At 57.6% G+C, this 16,855-nt stretch overlaps 1 protein-coding gene and 1 long non-coding RNA gene across 11 annotated transcripts in view; one reads left to right on the top strand and one right to left on the bottom strand.

The window, feature by feature from the left end:
- Positions 1 to 16,855, bottom strand: part of ARHGEF10L (Rho guanine nucleotide exchange factor 10 like) — a 161,873-nt gene that overhangs the window by 113,892 nt on the left and 31,126 nt on the right. The window contains exon 1 of one of the 10 annotated variants that reach the window (XM_069575148.1): positions 10,326 to 10,632. The exons of 8 other annotated variants lie outside the window; for them this stretch is intronic. The gene's annotated coding sequence lies outside the window, so the exon portion shown is untranslated. Of the gene's footprint in view, positions 1 to 10,325; positions 10,633 to 16,855 lie in introns of those variants that run through there. One more of the 10 variants, XM_069575141.1, reaches the window with a different exon arrangement.
- On the top strand, positions 639 to 2,065 carry LOC138433087 (uncharacterized). The gene is made up of 2 exons (XR_011254139.1): positions 639 to 815; positions 1,646 to 2,065. It is a non-coding gene; the product is annotated as an uncharacterized lncRNA (long non-coding RNA).

Genomic DNA, 16,855 nt, shown 5'->3' on the forward strand with positions numbered 1-16,855 from the left:
GGAAGGAAAGGGCTCCGTGGACGCAGGTGGCTCCAGATCGGGGCGGACCCCAAGTGCTCGGAGCAGGTGGCAGTGTCTCCAGGCCTGACAGTGGAGGAGCCCGCCCCCGAGCCACCAGAGCCTCCTCCGGGCTTCCTGGGCCCTGGAGCAACCTTGCCAGGCGCGCCCCGCCCGAGCTCGCCCCACTCCCTCTCTGCACCCCTGAGTCTGAGCGGGGGCACTCTGTCTAGAAGCCCCTGAGGAGGAGGGGCTCAACCCTGGAGGGAAAGCTCCAAACCCTCCTTTTTAATCAGTGCCTGCTGCAGACTGGCTGCCTGCCTGTTTTCCTTTCCAACCCTAAAGCCTCTGTTTACAATAGCTGGCTTTCTAAATAAAAATAGAATGCACGTAAATAGCAATTGATTAATAATAGCAAACATCTATGCAGTGCCTACTATACCTCAGACCTTATTCTGAGCGCTTTACAAACATTAATATCTATTCATCCAAATTAGGACAAAAACGAGGCCCAGAGGGGATAAGTGAAGTAGCCCAAGATCACACAGCTGGTGACCGGCAGAGCCAGGGCACGAATCCGGTCCATGGATCCCCGCATGTGCTCATTATATAACCACCGTGTCCACTGTCTCTCAAAGTCCAAACAACACAGAGGCTGAGGCTGTACAATGGAAGTCAGTCTCTCGGACTCCCCGGGAGTGACCGCCGTTACACGTTTCTGTGAATCCTTCTGGAACTATGCCGTGTGTGCACCAGCCTGTCCATCCGTGCAGATGCCTTGCTTCATCCCGAAGGAAGCACACTGCTCCTTCCCTGCGGTACAACCACTTTTTTCAAAACTCAAGTTTAGTTTATTTACAGCTCCTCCGGCGTCACTAGGGGTAAAGAACCCGCCTGCTAATGCAGGAGACTTAAGAGACGCGGGGATCCCCGGGTCGGGAAGATGCCCTGGAGGAGGAAATGGCACCCCACTCCAGTGTTCTTGCCTGGAGAATCCCACGGACAGAGGAGCCTGGCGGGCTCCCGTCCATGGGGTCGCGAAGAGTCGGACACGACTGAAGCGGCTTAGCACGCACACGGCCTATTCACGATGCTCCGGTGTGCGGCGAGTGACTCAGGCGCACGTGCGCGTGCACACAGACACACATCTATTCGTGTCCAGATTCTTCCCATTATAGGTTTCTGCACAACATCGAGTGGGTCCCTGTGCTACACAGACTGTTATGTATTTAATACACGTGCGTGCGCGTAGGTCAGTTCAGTGGGGTCCCGCTCTTGGCGATCCACAGACTGTGACCCACCAGGCTCCTCTGTCCATGGGATTCTCCAGGCAAGAGTACTGGAGCGGGTAGCCATTTTCTCCTCCAGGGGATCTTCCCAACCCGGGGATGGAACCGGCGCCTCTTGCGTTGTCCTCTGCGCGCAGGCGGACTCTTTGCCCCTGAGCCACGGGCAAGCCCCTTTTACACACAGTAGCGCGTCAGTCTCAAACCCCGGATCTAGCCGTCCACCCCCGCTTTACCCCTTGGTAACTGTCAGTTTGCCGTCCGCATCTGTTTTGTTAAAAAATTCGTTTGTGTCAGGTTTTAAGGCGTCACACGAGTGACAGGACATACTTGTCTTTCCCTGTCTGGTTTACTTCCCTCAGCAGCGCCTCCTTTTCGGCCACGTGCAGTATGTGGGGACCTATCAGGAGCCCCCCAACCAGGGACTGAAGCCACAACCGCCGCAGGGGGACAGCAGACTCGACCGATGCGTCGCCCGGGAGCCCTAGCAACCGCTGCTTCTGCTGGAGAAGCTCCAGGGTCACTTCGGAACAGCAGGCGCATCGGCATCGGTCTCACATCTTAATGCCTGCAGAGTGCTGGGGGCGGTGTCTCCCACGACTGACATAATCCCGGAGCGGACGCCGAGGTTGTTTCCAGGCTTTGATGCTATAAACTGTTCTCCACACACCTGGCCTTGAGCCATGGATGCGTGAACCTGTGGGGCACCCTCCTAGGCGGGATAGCCTGGGTCAGAGAATTGCACTTTCCATTCTGATTAAAAGCCAACTGCTTTCCACAAAGTGCGTGACTGCGTCTTTCAGTCCCACGCTGAAAGCTCTCAGCAAAGGATTGGGGAAGAGATGTGAGCTCGATCCCTGGGTTGGGAAGATGCCCTGGAGGAGGAAATGGCAACCCACTCCAGTATTCTTGCCTGGGAAAGTCCATGGGCAGAGGAGCCTGGCAGGCTACCGTCTATAAGGTCGCAAACAGTCGGACACGACTGAAGCGACCTAGCACACAGCCCAAGGCGCAGTGATTAACTCGAGTAGCCAAACAGACATCTGTTTTCACTTCTCTCTTCCCCAGGCAAGGACACACGCCACCAAGCCCCCGGCACACCCAGAGCCCGCGGCGACCGTTCTGTGCGTGTGTGCCAGGGCTCAGGGCGAGCGAGTGAGGAGGGCAGGCTCAGAGCAGCCAGGGGCCCTGCGAGAGACCCTCCTGGCACAGCAGTCAGCACAGAGTTCAAGGCTAGCTACCTGATACCGCCTAGGCCCCACTGCTCAGGGGCTATCATACTCGGATGAGCTATTTAACACCATCTCTGGGCCTCAGTTTATTCATCTGCAAAATGGGGATTAAAAAGGACCGACTTCGTGGGGTCCTCAAGAAAATTAAGAGTAAATACAGGTAACACTCTTGGAAGGGTCCTTGGGACCCACCGTTCTTCGGCTGTCACCAGCACCCAGGGCACAGGCTGTGACGACCCAGCTCTGCCTTGGGACCCAGGCTGGAAGTGTCTTCCCCGCTGGCAGGTGAGCTGAGCCTCAGTGTCCTCGTCTATAAAGTTGGGGTCCTGGTGCCTCGCCCACGGGACTCCCAGCAGTACCCGAGCTTAGCCTCAGAGCCCTGGCAGGCTCGGTCGGTGCCAAGATGCCCGTTCTTGATGTCACCACCAAAATGGAACCAGTGACTGGGGCCACGTGTCTGGATTCCACACCCCAGGAGTGCAAGAGACCCTGGAGGAGGCTTGGGGGTAACCCGAGGGCTTCAAGCGGCGGGGACCTGGGCGAAGTCAGACCCATCTGCAGGCGGGGTTCCACCTCATCTGCGCGGTGGGACCTCAGGCCTCCCCTTGGCCTCCCAGGGCTTCGGGCTACATCTCCGTAAAGCGGGCAGGACAGCCCCCGCCCAGAGGACGCCACAGGCTGGCAGGGCCAGGAGCGGGGCATGGGTTGAGCGTGTGGAAGAAGCAGGTGGGGTTGCTTGACTAGTTCCTTGCTTAGTTTCCTAAAGGTCTCCCCTGAGCTGCGCGTGGCTTGGAAGCTTCAGGGAGGGAGGCTGAGCCCGGAGAAATGTGCTGTGAGGCCCCTAAAACGAGCCTCTCTCTGAAAAGCGACCCAGAACCTTCCTGCCGGCTGGTCTCTGGCAGAAGAGGCGGCCTGGCTGGGGAGGGAAGTCGACTGAAAACCCAGAGCGGCTCAGATGGCCCATATCCAGGGGTTCCCCTAAAGCGCAGGGAGGGAGGGGCAGGGGGAAGTGCACCAAGGGGCCTGAGCAGTGCTCACTAGGGTGCAGGGCTCCGCAGGCTTCCTCCCCACTCTCCGTCCATTCTTCTGAATTTTGGAGCTCTTCTACAGCGAGCATTGCAAGCAGGGAAGATGAAGATAAGCGTTCTCATTTTTTAAAGATTTTTTGATGTGGACCATTTTTAAAGTCCATTGAATTTGTTAGGATATTGCTTCTCTTTCACGTTTTGGTCTTTTGACCGTGAGCATCTCGGCTATGAGCTCCCTGACCAGGGATCAGGGCCCCAGCCCCCGCCGTGGAAGCCAAAGTGCTAACCACTGGGCTGCCAGGGACGCCCCAAGCATTCTCATTTTTAGAAAGGCTAAATAACATCACAGGTTGGAGCAGACAGTGGCTTCAAGGCGGCGTGGAAAGGGTGGAACCCGTTGGTAGATCAGAGGTCACACCCCAGCTCCGCCACTCGCCACCGCCCACCCCACGGAGACCTGTGCTCCTGACCCCGGGGCTGCGGCGCGCGCGGGTGTAGCTCTCGGCACACCTGGCCACCGTCGTCATGGTGCCGTTCACAGCCCTCCGCGTGGGTGGGCGGGTCAGAGGAGACTTTCTGCTCTTGGGGGTCATTGCTCTCTCAAAACGGCCGCCAGCACTGGACAGGCACGCAGACCCCCCTGCGCACGGCGCTTTCTGGCGGCGCCGCACAGCATGGCCAGAAGCAGGCTGTGCTTTGTTAATATTTGTTTTTGTTTGTTAATATTTTAATCGGCTGCACCGGGTCTCTGTTGCAGCACCAGGATCTTTAGTTTCAGCACGTGGGATCCAGCTCCCTGACCAGGGATCAAGCCTGGGGCCCTGCATTGGGAACTCGGAGTCTTAGCCCTTGGACCGCTAGAGAAGCCGCCAGGCAGCGCTTCTCAAGCTCATTCAGGCAGAGAGAGAAGCAAAGGGCCAGCCCAGCTCTGGGTGTGCCCACCAAGCAGGTCAGGTTCAGCGACCGGAACCCCGAGAGCAGCTGCATTCACACTTGCCTCCACCCTCAACAGCCCTGCTCGCCACAGCAGGTGTCTCCCAGGCCCTAATTTAAGCAAAGCCTCGTCAGCCTGCCCTTCCTCTAGAGTTCAAGGTCCATCCAACCCAGAGGCCCAGCAGGAAGTCATCCTCCCGGCTGCCTGCACCGGGCCCTGCTCACTAGCTCTTGAAACTGGCCGTGCGTGCTAAGTCGCTCAGTCGTGTCCAGCTCTGCGACCCCACGGACTGTAGCCCGCCAGGCTCCTCTGTCCATGGGATTCTCCAGGCCAGAATACTGGAGGGGGTTGCCATGCCCTCCTCCAGGGGCTCTTCTCGACCCAGGGTAGAACCCAGGTCTCTAACGTCTCTGCACTGGCAGGTGGGTTCTGTAGCACTGGACCATCTCCCACCTCCCACTGCAGTCCACTCGCCCGAATGAGGCCGAAAGAAACATACAAGCAAGCCTCTCTGATCGTCACAAATCAGGACAGGAGGGTGATGACCGGGAAGGCTGGACGCCGGAGGGAGAGTGCAGCTGGGGAGGGGAGGGTGGGCTGCAGACTCGCCAGAGGAAAGGGAGACACCAGCCCGTCCTACAGAGCCAAACAAGGGCCAGGCTCTGACCTGGCCTCCCGGCCAACTCTGGCCTCAGAGGCACCGGGTCCATCTCCTGGAAGCCAGGAAGAAAGTGCTGGACCAGAGGTGAGACCGGGATGGGTGTGGGGGGGTCCTGCTGCAGCCACACCCTCCGGGGGCCATGCTTGCTTTCAGCCCTTGTCAGCTGTGAGCTTGGCCCACCCCCTACTCTGCCGTCACAGTTACTGTCCCGAAATACACACCCTCAGGCTCTTCCCTGTCGCCTCAAAATGAAACCCAACTCCCCCTGCTCCCCACTCCCCACGGCCCCCCACCCCCCCACCGCCCCCCCCCACTGCGCCCCCACCAGCCAACTCAGCAGCTCCCAGGCCTGGCCTGAGCGCTCCAGCTTCAGGCTCATCCCTGAGCCCACTTGTTCTGTCTCTGGGTCTTTGCTCGGTCTGTTTATTCCCTCCAGTGAGATCTCTCAGAGCCAATAAGCAAACTCCTACTCAACCTTTAAAACCCAGACTCTGCTCCTCTGCGAGGCCTCCGCAGACTCATCTTATGCAGTGGTTCCCAAGCTTGGTTTAGAAAAATACCTGTGCGTGTTGCGGGGGGAGCGGGTACTTCCCTGGAGGTCCAGGGGTTGAGTCCGCCTGCCAAGGCAGGAGACACGGGTTTGATCCCCAGCCCAGGAAAATTCCACATACCTCGAGGCAACTGCCCCTGGACCACGACTCCTGAGCCCACTCACTGAAGCCCAGCTCAGCCACAGCTTCTGAGCCCACACGCCGCAGAGTCCGTGCACCACGGCAAGAGAAGCCACGGCAAGGAGGCGCCTGGGGGCCGCCGCGACGAGCCCCAGTCCACCACGCCAGAGAAGGCCGGCACACGGCAGCGGAGACCAGCACGGCCACAGTAATTCTCTAAAGGACACTGAGAAGGCCTGTGGCAAGGGGCGCTGCCCCGGTGGTCCGGCGGGGAAGCCTCCACGCTTCAAAGGCAGGGGCCGAGGGTCAGAGAACCAGGCCCCCACGTGCCACGTGGTGTGGCCAGAGAGCCCCCAGCCCTGCGCTCCAGCTTGCAGTCCTGAACTGGGAGCTCACGTGTGCCGCCAGAGAAAGGCTGTTTCCGAGGAGCACAGGTGACCGTGGGACGCCTGCCGCCCCATCGGAACTATCTCCCTGCCTAGGCTGGCCGCTTCCTTTCCTCTCAGGGGCTGCAGCGGGGCCTGCAAACAGGCCACCATGGAGACGCACTCACTGAACAGAGCCGAGGACCTGCATCTGCCCAGGGCACCTCACCAAGGAGCCCGGGCACTGGGGCACCCCTGCCCCGGGAGAGGGCCACGGCCCGGCAGGCGACCTCCGCTTCCCCGGGGGTCCTCTGCCCAGAAGGACCAGGGCCGGGAGGACGGCGCACACAGCTCCCCCAGCTGCAGACCGTGCAGGGCGCTGGCTCATGGGGGCTCCGGAGAGACAGGGGCTTAGCCGAGAAAACACAGGCGGGGCGACAGCAAGGACATGTCCGGGGCTCAGAGCCCCGGACAGAGCGCGATGAGATGCGTGGACCGCGCTCCGCTGAGGCCACAGAGACCGGCTCCAGACACTGAACCTGTGGCTTGCCCTTCCGGCTAGACCCAGGCAGGCACTCACCCTCTGCTTCTCGTCGCCCGTCAGATGCCGGTCCAGGAGGAGAGACGTCTGACGGCGCCCGAGGGGCCTTCACAGACTTCAGGCCCCTTTCCAGGGCTCCCACTGCCCCATCCTGCCGATCGCTCCACGGAGGCCAGGCTGCCCAAACGCAAGAACGCCCGGCCTGACCTCCGGGACCCTCGCGACCCATGAGATCAAACAGAAATCGCCTTGGAAGTGGTCGTCGTGGGTGTCTCCTGAGCTCTGCCGTGCACCAGACTCCCTGCCCAACTGGGCTCCCACAACAGGCGATGAAAAGGGGCCAGAGAGACAGATGCTCTGAGCCGAGTCCCTGGGCTGCGGGCGGGGAGGCGCAGGGCGGCTCTCACGGGAGAGCAGTGTGGACCGGGCATCATGGAAACGGACTGTGGCTGAGGGCAGAGGTGACGGACAGGAGCCTCAAGTGCTGGAGGCTCAGCAGCGCCAGCTCCGCTCCCTGCCCGCTGGGCGCCAGGCCGCTCAATGGGCTTCCTGCCGTGGGCAGGGGTGAGGCTGGCCAGTGGCTGGGCCTGGGACAATGGAGGCCCTGTCTCGGCCCCGGGTGAGCGTCCCCTCTCCCTGCACTGACCTCCTGGGCGCGCTCCAGGTCCAGGATCCCCAGGCAGGACCGGTGAGGGGCAGTTCCCCTCCACAGCCACCCAAAGGGGGCCACCGGGCAGAGGATCGCACCAGGCCCCTGGCGGCAGGGACTCGTGGGGGCTGTTGCTAGGAAACCAGAGCCAGCACAGCCCCCAGAACAGCCCTCCCCTTCTTTCTCCCCTTCTTTCTCCCCTTCCTCCTCCTCCAGGCACCCCCCACCTCTGCCTCCAGCACATTAACCCCTTCGTCCCCAGCAAGCCAGTCCAGGCAGGAGGCCCCTGGCTAAAGGGCCAGGAGAAAAACTGCCGATGGGAGCGTTCTGCGTCCCTGGTCACATCCTGGGCGGCCCACGCGATGGGCCCGCACACACACGTGGAAGCATGGACTCTGCACCACCCTTTCACCTTTCTGCGCCTCAGTTTCCCCACCCAAAGCCCACCTCGCGGGCAATGTAGTACCAGCGTGGCTCTAGAATACTCATACCGTCAGCAGAGCATTTCCAGGCTGGAAAAAGTGAATAGCCAAAGTCGCTCAGTCATGTCTGAGTCTTTGTGACCCCAGGGACTATACAGTCCACGGGATTCTCCAGGCCAGAACACTGGAGTGGGCAGCCTTTCTCTTCTCCAGGGGATCCTCCGGACCCAGGGATCGGACGCAGGTCTCCCTCACTGTGGACGGATTCTTTACCAGCTGAGCCACCAGGGAAGACCAAAAGGTCTTTCTCATGGATGGGGAAGCTGAGGTTCAGACTGGGGAAGCAACTTTTCCGAAGTCGCCCAGGAAACACGAGGTGGGACCAGGAAGCGGAGGGGACTGACCCCAGGCCTCCAGTCTGGGTCTGTCTGACTCCAATCCAACGGAACTGGACGTGGCAAAGGATTGACGGTCCAAGCTGCAGAAAGGGCCAAGGGCCTCCAGATACTGGGCCACTTGAGCCTTAGCCACTGGCCCACCAGGAACATCCCATTTCTGTGGCTTTAAAGACCCCCTCTACGGTCACACTGCCAGCCTGACCTCCCCAGGAGCTCCAGACTTCTGCCCAGAAGTGCGCCTACTCAGCAGGTGCGTTCCAGGGTCGACACCTGCCTTCCCTGCTCCCAAGCGTCCCAGCTCAGCTGGCGGCAGTTCCAGCCTGCCGGGGGCGCGGGCTGAACCCCTCGGGCCCAGCCCTGGCTCCTCTGCCCCTCACACCTGCGTGCCTCCCATCTGCCAACCTCAGTGGCTCTGCCTTCCCGATGCGTCCAGAATCTGACCACTCCTGGCCACTCCCCCTTCCACCACCCCCTCCAAAGCACCATCTCCTTGAGGGCCATCAGCATAGCCCCTGAAGGGCCTCCTGCTCCCCCTTCACCCCTCGCCCAACACACTCTGTTCCCAACCAGTAGCCGAGTCACTCCTCTGCTCAAACCCTCAAATGCCTACTTCATTCACAGTGGAAACCAGACTCCTCACCCTGGCCTACAAGACCCCACCTGATGAGTCCCTCCCTGCCCTCCCTGACTTAAAACCCTACCTCTCTCCACAGCTTTTCCTCCAGAGTCACCAGGGCCACGTGCAGGCTCTCGCACGCCCTACCTCAGGGCGTCCGCACTGACGGCTTTGCTTGCTTGTTTCTGGCTGTGCCAGGCCCCCACTGCTGCCTGGATCGCCTCTGCCCTGCAGTGTGCAGGCTGCTCACTGGGGTGGCTTCCCTTGTGCAACATGTGCTCCAGGGTGTACGGGCTCAGCAGCTGTAGTCCCGGGCTCCGGGGCACAGGCCCATCGTCGTGGGGCCCAGGCTTCCTTGCTCCGTGGCACGTGGGATCTTCCCGGTCCAGGGAGTGGACCGGTGTCTCCTGCATTGGCAGGTGGGTCCCTAACCACGGGACCACCAGCAGCCCTGCCCCGGCTGGCTGCTCTGCCCGAAATACTCTTCCGCAGTCACACCCAGAGGCCCTCCTGCACCGCGTCGGGGCTCTGCTCCAAGGCCGCTGTCGGAGGCTCTCCAAGCACCCGCTTCTCCAACAGCACACGCGTGCCCACAGCACACCGTGTCCTCGGCCTCTGCTCTCCTCGTCTTCATGGTATTTAACCCTCCAGGTGTCTATACATCCAGCTGCTTGCACTGACCAAAACATGGACATCATCGTTCACACCTACCGCTCTATCCACGGCCCTGGAGCAGCGCCTGGCACACAGTGGGGCTCGACACACACTTTTCATGAGTGAGGGAAGGCCAGTCCACACCAGCCCCGAGGCCTGCCCCACCTCCACCCTCAGGGGCGGGGAGGAGGCAGCCGAGGCTCGGGGGCCCGCACTCCAGGCCCGGCGGAACCCAGCCTCAGCCAGGACAGCCCCTCCCTGAGAACTGCACAGACTCAGGGCCAAGCCATGCAGGAGGCGGCTCCCCAAAACCCGCCTGGGAAGAGGCCCTGGCGGTGATCAGAGGAGGGGTGCGGTGGGCGGGATCACTGTTACCAACTCGCTCCCCAAAGACCAGGTTCTTGCTCCGGTGAGTCTGGAGCACGTGGCTGGGAGAGGGGACAGGACCCTGGGGCGGCCGTGGCTGCAGCCCTCGGCGGCTCTGGCGGGCAGGTGAGGGACCCCGGCACACGCCCGGCTCTCCCGCGAAGGGTCACACAGCCCCCACGGGCAGTCTGCCCGCGTGGAGGGAGCCTCCCGGTCGCAGCCCACAGGGGTCCACCCTGGCTCCAGCCTCCTCTTCTGCCCCAAGCTCTGCCTCCCTCAGCGAAGAGGCTGTCACTTTGTCCCAGAGAGAGCTCTGGGCAGGAAGAAATAACCCGTGCAGAACCCGGAGCTAAAAAATAGCTCAGCCCACCCCGGCAAGGCGGCAAGGCGAGGCAAGCTGTCTGGGCAGCATCTGGGCTCTCCTGAAATGCCCTGTGCGGAGCTCCAGGGGACCCAGAGGCCTCAGCCCTAAGGCGCAGCACTGAGATTCAAGCCGCCCCTTTACCTGTGTGCCACAGCCTCCCGCAGGGAAGACGTGAGTGTGCTCCAGGAGCTCCCTGTCCTCCGCACCTGCCAGGGAGGGACAGAAAAGCTCTAAAGGGGGCGGGGCGCCCACAAGGGACGGAATCAGCCCATTTTACAGAGGAAGAAACTGAGGCTTAGGGACGTAAAGAGATCCATCCACGGTCAAGGGCATCAGAGGCCGATCCGTGATGAAGCCCCAGGTGGAGACGTCCAGCCACGTCTGTCCCCTGTAGCGGCTGCCTCTTCCTCAGCAGACCAAGGGATCCATCACCACACACCCCTGCAGTGAACGTCTCGCCTCCCAGAGGCTGCCTGGGGCTCAGGGCAGAGAGCAGAGGAGGCTGGGCTGGAGGAGCTCGTCGGGAAAGGAGGTGGTTTCAACCGTGAAACGGATTGGCCCTGAAGCCTGCTGTCCTAGGAGGGAGTCAAAGCCGGGACTCTGACCCCGGGGCGGGGGGACCGTCCGAAACACCAGTCCTCTCGTTTTCAGCTTTGAGCACAGGGGACCGTCCGAAACACCAGTCCTCTCGTTTTCAGCTTTGAGCACAGGGGACCGTCCCAAACACCAGTCCTCTCGTTTTCAGCTTTGAGCACAGCCGTGCGGTGCTCAGCAGGCCTGTGACTGGACCCCTAGGGGCGGGGCAGCTCAGACGCCGCCGGTAGCCCGTAGCCCACCCCGCAGAGGACGCCTGTGCCCCTCCTCACAGCCCTTGGCGCAGAACCCCCATGGGCGCCGCGAGCTCCGAGCCCACCCACTGCCCGGTGGGAGTCTGATCCACTGCACCACCCGGAAGCCCCAGGCAGGACAGTGGCCGGCCCTTCACTTCCTCACTATGACACAGAGACGTTATTCCACCAGTCTATCCCTGGTTCCTCTCCCACAGGAAAGCTCTAAAGATCCCCACTGCAAAGGGCTTTCATAAGGATTAAATGAGATATCCCTGGTGGCTCAGACAGTAAAGAATCCAGCTACAATGCAGGAGACCCAGGTTCAATCCCTGGGTCGGGAAGATCCCCTGGAGGAGGGCATGGCAGCCCACTCCAGTATTCTTGCCTGGAAAATACCACGGACAGAGGAGCCAGGCAGGCTATAGTCCATGGGGTCGCAAAGAGTCAGACACAACTGAGCGACTAACACTTTAACAGTAACTGAGATAACAATTCACATAAAATGCCTTGAGGAGAGCCTGGAACTCAGTAGGTGCTCAACAAATGTTTGTTCAGTGAATGAATGAGCACCTCCCTCTAACTGGCCAGCAGCCCCGTCTACAAGGAAGGGGTCCCAGGCAGAGCTGAGTGGTCCCTGGGCCCTCCCCATCACTGTCATTGGGAGCTTTCCTGGGCCAGTGAGAGCCAGATGAGAAGGGGGCAGCCCCTCTCGCAGCGTCTGACTGTGCCATGACCCCACTGAGAGCCAGGGCTGCCCACTGACGGGCTCGGGGCCTGCTGGGCCCGGCCTGAGGCAAACACTCGGCTCCACGGAGTTTCCACCTGCGACCTGCCCCCTTCAAAGTCAAGAATCCAGGGGCTTCCCCAGTGCTCCGGTGGTTAAGAAAGCCTCTGCTCCCAGGGCAGGGGGGCCTGGGTTCGATCCCCAGTCAGAGAACTAGATTCTGTGCGTTGCAGTGCAGATCCTGGGTGTTTCAGCGAAGACCCTGTGTGCTGAGACTAACACCAGGCACAGCCAAACAAAAAAAGGTCCAGATTCCAGAAAGAGAGGTCGCAGTCAGGGAAGAAGAAGAAGCAGCGACGCTGAGCTTCCTCAGCTGGGGCAAAACACGGCGACCACCAAAACCCAGTGTGTGGTGTCAGGGAGACAGTCCAGCCGCCTGGACGCTGGCCTTATGCAAAGCCCCCAGCCTGCAGAGAGCCGCAGACACCAGGCTGCTTTCCTTGCTTGAACCCAAATGCTAAACTCAGGGAGAGCAAGTCCCCTCCAGGCAACAAGCTCACAGTGACCCCCCCCCCCCCCCCCCGCCACGGCTGCCCATGCCTGTCACTTGACACCGTATCAGGAGCTTCCTCAACTGACCTGTGGGAAGAGACAGACCTGGGAAGGCAGGATCCAGCGCTCTCCTCCCTGCTTGCAGCCAGCAGACCGAACAGGCGCTCCACAGTGCCACACTGGGGTGGGCTGGGGGATGGACGGTGGATGCCAGCACAGACGCCTGTGCACTCCCTGCCAAGGCTGAGCCCCTCGCCAGGTTCACCCGAGGTCTGTCCTGTGGCCAAGGTCTCGGTCAGGGGTGGAGACAGCATCTCCTTTCCCATGAGAAGGCAAACCGGGAAGTGAGCGATGAAGGGCCCCCCTTCCACGTGCACCCCACACATAAGACCTCTCTCCAGGCCCCGTGCCCTCCTCTGGGGACCTAACAGCGTTCAAAGGGAGGGCTGGAAACCAGGCTTCTTTTTTCAGCCTAGCTGGGTCTTTGTTGTGACTTAGTTGCCCCAAGGCAGGTGGGATCTTAGTTCCCTAACAACCCCTGCGCTGGGAGGCGGATGCTTAACCACTGGACCACCAGGAACATTCCCAGGAAAGCCAGGCTTTATCTCCTGGATCCACCCAACAGTGTCTCCTAATCATTCCACAAAAACTGACCGAGCACGACCGCATGCCAGGTGCCATGAAGGTTCTGGGAACTCGGTTCCTGCCTCCCTGAAGTCCACAACCCCACAGGCAGGCAGATGCTTAACAGTCACATAAATCCATCACTGTGGGCTTCCCTGATGGCGCAGCAAGCAAAGAACCTGCCTGCAAAGCGGGAGACCCAAGAGACGCAGGTTCAACCCCTGGGTGGAAAAGATCCCCTGGAGGAAAATGGCAACCACTCCAGTATTCTTCCTGAAAAAGCCCATGGACACGGGAGCCGGGCGGGATGTACTCCGTGGGGTCGCAAAGACCGGCACGTACGCACATGAATCCGTCGTTACAAACCAGGGTGTGCGCTGCGGGGTGGAGGACGCCAGGGCTTAACTGAGACCGCACTCCAGGCCCCTGTAATGAAAAGGACTTCTTCTTTGGGATTAGTCCTAAAAGGTCTTGTAGGTCTTCACAGAACCGTTCGACTTCAGCTTCTTCAGTGTTACTGGTTGGGGCATAGACTTGGATTACCGTGATATTGAATGGTTTGCCTTGGAAACGAACAGAGATCATTCTGTCGTTTTTGAGATTGCATCCAAGTACTGCATTTCGGACTCTTTTGTTGACCATGATGGCTACTCCATTTCTTCTGAGGGATTCCTGCCCGCAGTAGTAGATATAACGGTCATCTGAGTTAAATTCACCCATTCCAGTCCGTTTTAGTTCACTGATTCCTAGAATGTCGACGTTCATCCTTGCCATCTCCTGTTTGACCACTTCCAATTTGCCTTGATTCATGGACCTGACATTCCAGGTTCCTATGCAATATTGCTCTTTACAGCATCGGATCTTGCTTCTATCACCAGTCACATCCACAGCTGGGTATTGTTTTTGCTTTGTCTCCATCCCTTCATTCTTTCTGGAGTTATGTCTCCACTGATCTCCAGTAGCCTGTTGGGCACCTACTGACCGGTGGAGTTCCTCTTTCAGTGTCCTATCATTTTGTCTTTTCATACTGGAGTAACAGGCAAATTTGGCCTTGGAATATGGAATGAAGCAGGGCAAAGACTAATCGAGTTTTGCCAAGAAAATGCACTGGTCATAGCAAACACCCTCTTCCAACAACACAAGAGAAGACTCTACACATGGACATCACCAGATGGTCAACAGTGAAATCAGACTGATAATTCTTTGCAGCCAAAGATGGAGAAGCTCTATACAGTCAGCAAAAACAAGACCAGGAGCTGACTGTGGCTCAGATCATGAACTCCTTATTGCCAAATTCAGACTCAAATTGAAGAAAGTAGGGAAAACCACTCGACCATTCAGGTATGACCTAAATCAAATCCCTTATGATTATACAGTGGAAGTGAGAAATAGATTTAAGGGACTAGATCTGATAGACAGTGCCTGATGAACTATGGACAGACGTTTGTGACACTGTACGGGAGACAAGGATCAAGACCATGCCCATGGAGAAGAAATGCAAAAAAGCAAAATGGCTGTCTGGGGAGGCCTTACATAGCTGTGAAAAGAAGAGAGGCGAAAAGCAAAGGAGAAAAGGAAAGATATACCCATTTGAATGCAGAGTTTCAAAGAATAGCAAGGAGAGATAAGAAAACCTTTCTCAGTGATCAATGCACAGAAATAGAGGAAAACAACAGAATGGGAAAGACTAGAGATCTCTTTAAGAAAATTAGAGATACCAAGGGAACATTTCATGCAAAGATGGGCTCGATAAAGGACAGAAATGGTATGGACCTAACAGAAGCAGAAGGTATTAAGAAGAGGTGGCAAGAATACATGGAAGAACTGTACAAAAAAGATCTTCATGACCCAGATAATCATGATGGTGTGATCACTCACCTAGAGCCAGACATCCTGGAATGTGAAGTCAAGTGGGCCTTAGAAAGCATCACTACGAACAAAGCTAGTGGAGGTGATGGCATTCCAGTTGAGCTGTTTCAAATCCTGAAAGATGATGCTGTGAAAGTGCTGCACTTGATATGCAGCAAATTTGGAAAACTCAGCAGTGGCCACAGGACTGGAAAAGGTCAGTTTTCGTTCAAATCCCAAAGAAAGGCAATGCCAAAGAATGCTCAAACTACCACACAATTGCATTCATCTCACATGCTAGCAAAGTAATGCTCAAAATTCTCCAAGCCAGGCTTCAGAAATACGGGAACCATGAACTTCCAGATGTTCGAGCTGGTTTTAGAAAAGGCAGAGGAACCAGAGATCAAATTGCCAACATCCACTGGATCATTGAAAAACCAAGACAATTCCAGAAAAACATCTATTTCTGCTTTATTGTCTATGCCAAAGCCTTTGACTGTGTGGATCACAATAAACTGTGGAAAATTCTGAAAGAGATGGGAATACCAGACCACCTGACCTGCCTCTTGAGAAACCTATATGCAGGTCAGGAAGCAACAGTTAGAACTGGACATGGAACAACAGACTGGTTCCAAATAGGGAAAGGAGTCCGTCAAGGCTGTATATTGTCACCCTGCTTATTTAACTTCTATGCAGAGTACATCATGAGAAATGCTGGGCTGGAGGAAGCATAAGCTGGAATCAAGATTGCCAGGAGAAATATCAATAACCTCAGATATGCAGATGACACCACCCTTATGGCAGAAAGTGAAGAGGAGCTAAAAAGCCTCTTGATGAAAGTGAAAGAGGAGAGTGAAAAAGTTGGCTTAAAGTTCAACATTCAGAAAACGAAGATCATGGCATCCTGTCCCATCACTTCATAGGAAATAGATGGGGAAACAGTGGAAACAGTGTCAGACTTGATTTTTTTGGGCTCCAAAATCACTGCAGATGGTGACTGCAGCCATGAAATTAAAAGATGCTTACTCCTTGGAAGAAAAGTTATGACCAAGCTAGATAGCATATTGAAAAGCAGAGACATTACTTTGCCAACAAAAGTCCGTCTGGTCAAGGCTATGGTTTTTCCAGTGGTCATGTATGGATGTGAGAGTTGGACTGTGAAAAAAGCTGAGTGCCGAAGAATTGATGCTTTTGAACTGTGGTGTTGCAGAAGACTCTTGAGAGTCCCTTGGACTGCAAGGAGATCCAACCAGTCCATTCTGAAGGAGACCAGTCCTGGGTGTTCATTGGAAGGACTGACGCTAAAGCTGAAACTCCAATATTTTGGCTACCTCATGTGAAGAGTTGACTCATTGGAAAAGACTCTGATGCTGGGAGGGATTGGGGGCAGGAGGAGAAGGGGACGACCGAGGATGAGATGGCTGGATGGCATCACGGACTCGATGGACGTGAGTCTGAGTGAACTCCGGGAGATGGTGATGGACAGGGAGGCCTGGCGTGCTATGATTCATGGGGTCGCAAAGAGTCAGACACAACTGAGCGACTGAACTGAGCTGAGACTGAGGGCAATAGTCCAACATTCCAATTCAACTCTCCAAGGGTTGATGCTGGTCCCATGAACTCCACGTGGTCACTGGATGGCCTGCCCTACATCGTAGCTGCTCAGAACAGGAGGACCGGGCCTGTCAATGGCCCCGCCCATTTCCCCAGAGGCAGCGAAGCTCACAGCTGCTCCAGCTTCCAAGGGCCCTCCCACCTCCCAACGGATGTTTGGATTTTAAGCCAAACCCAAGGAATACGGGATGTTGTGGGCGCTTTTTTTTTCCCTCTTTTGCTTTTTTTGGAGGGAGGCAGTATTGGATTTCAACTTTTCCATTCCATTTGGCTTACACAATTACAGTTTCACGGATCCAGCTAAGGCAGTGCCTCTCCACGGGGATGACTTTGCCCCCCAGGGACATGTGGTAACATCTCGAGGCATTTGCGTTGGCACAGCTGGGAGCGCAGGGGAAGCGAGTGGCATGCAGAGGGCAGAGGCCAGGGATGCTCCGCACAGCCCAGCCCCGCAACAGAGAATCGTCCGGCTCCGGCGT

This window comes from Ovis canadensis, chromosome 2 (genome assembly GCF_042477335.2).
Source record: "Ovis canadensis isolate MfBH-ARS-UI-01 breed Bighorn chromosome 2, ARS-UI_OviCan_v2, whole genome shotgun sequence".
Lineage (NCBI taxonomy): Eukaryota > Metazoa > Chordata > Mammalia > Artiodactyla > Bovidae > Ovis > Ovis canadensis.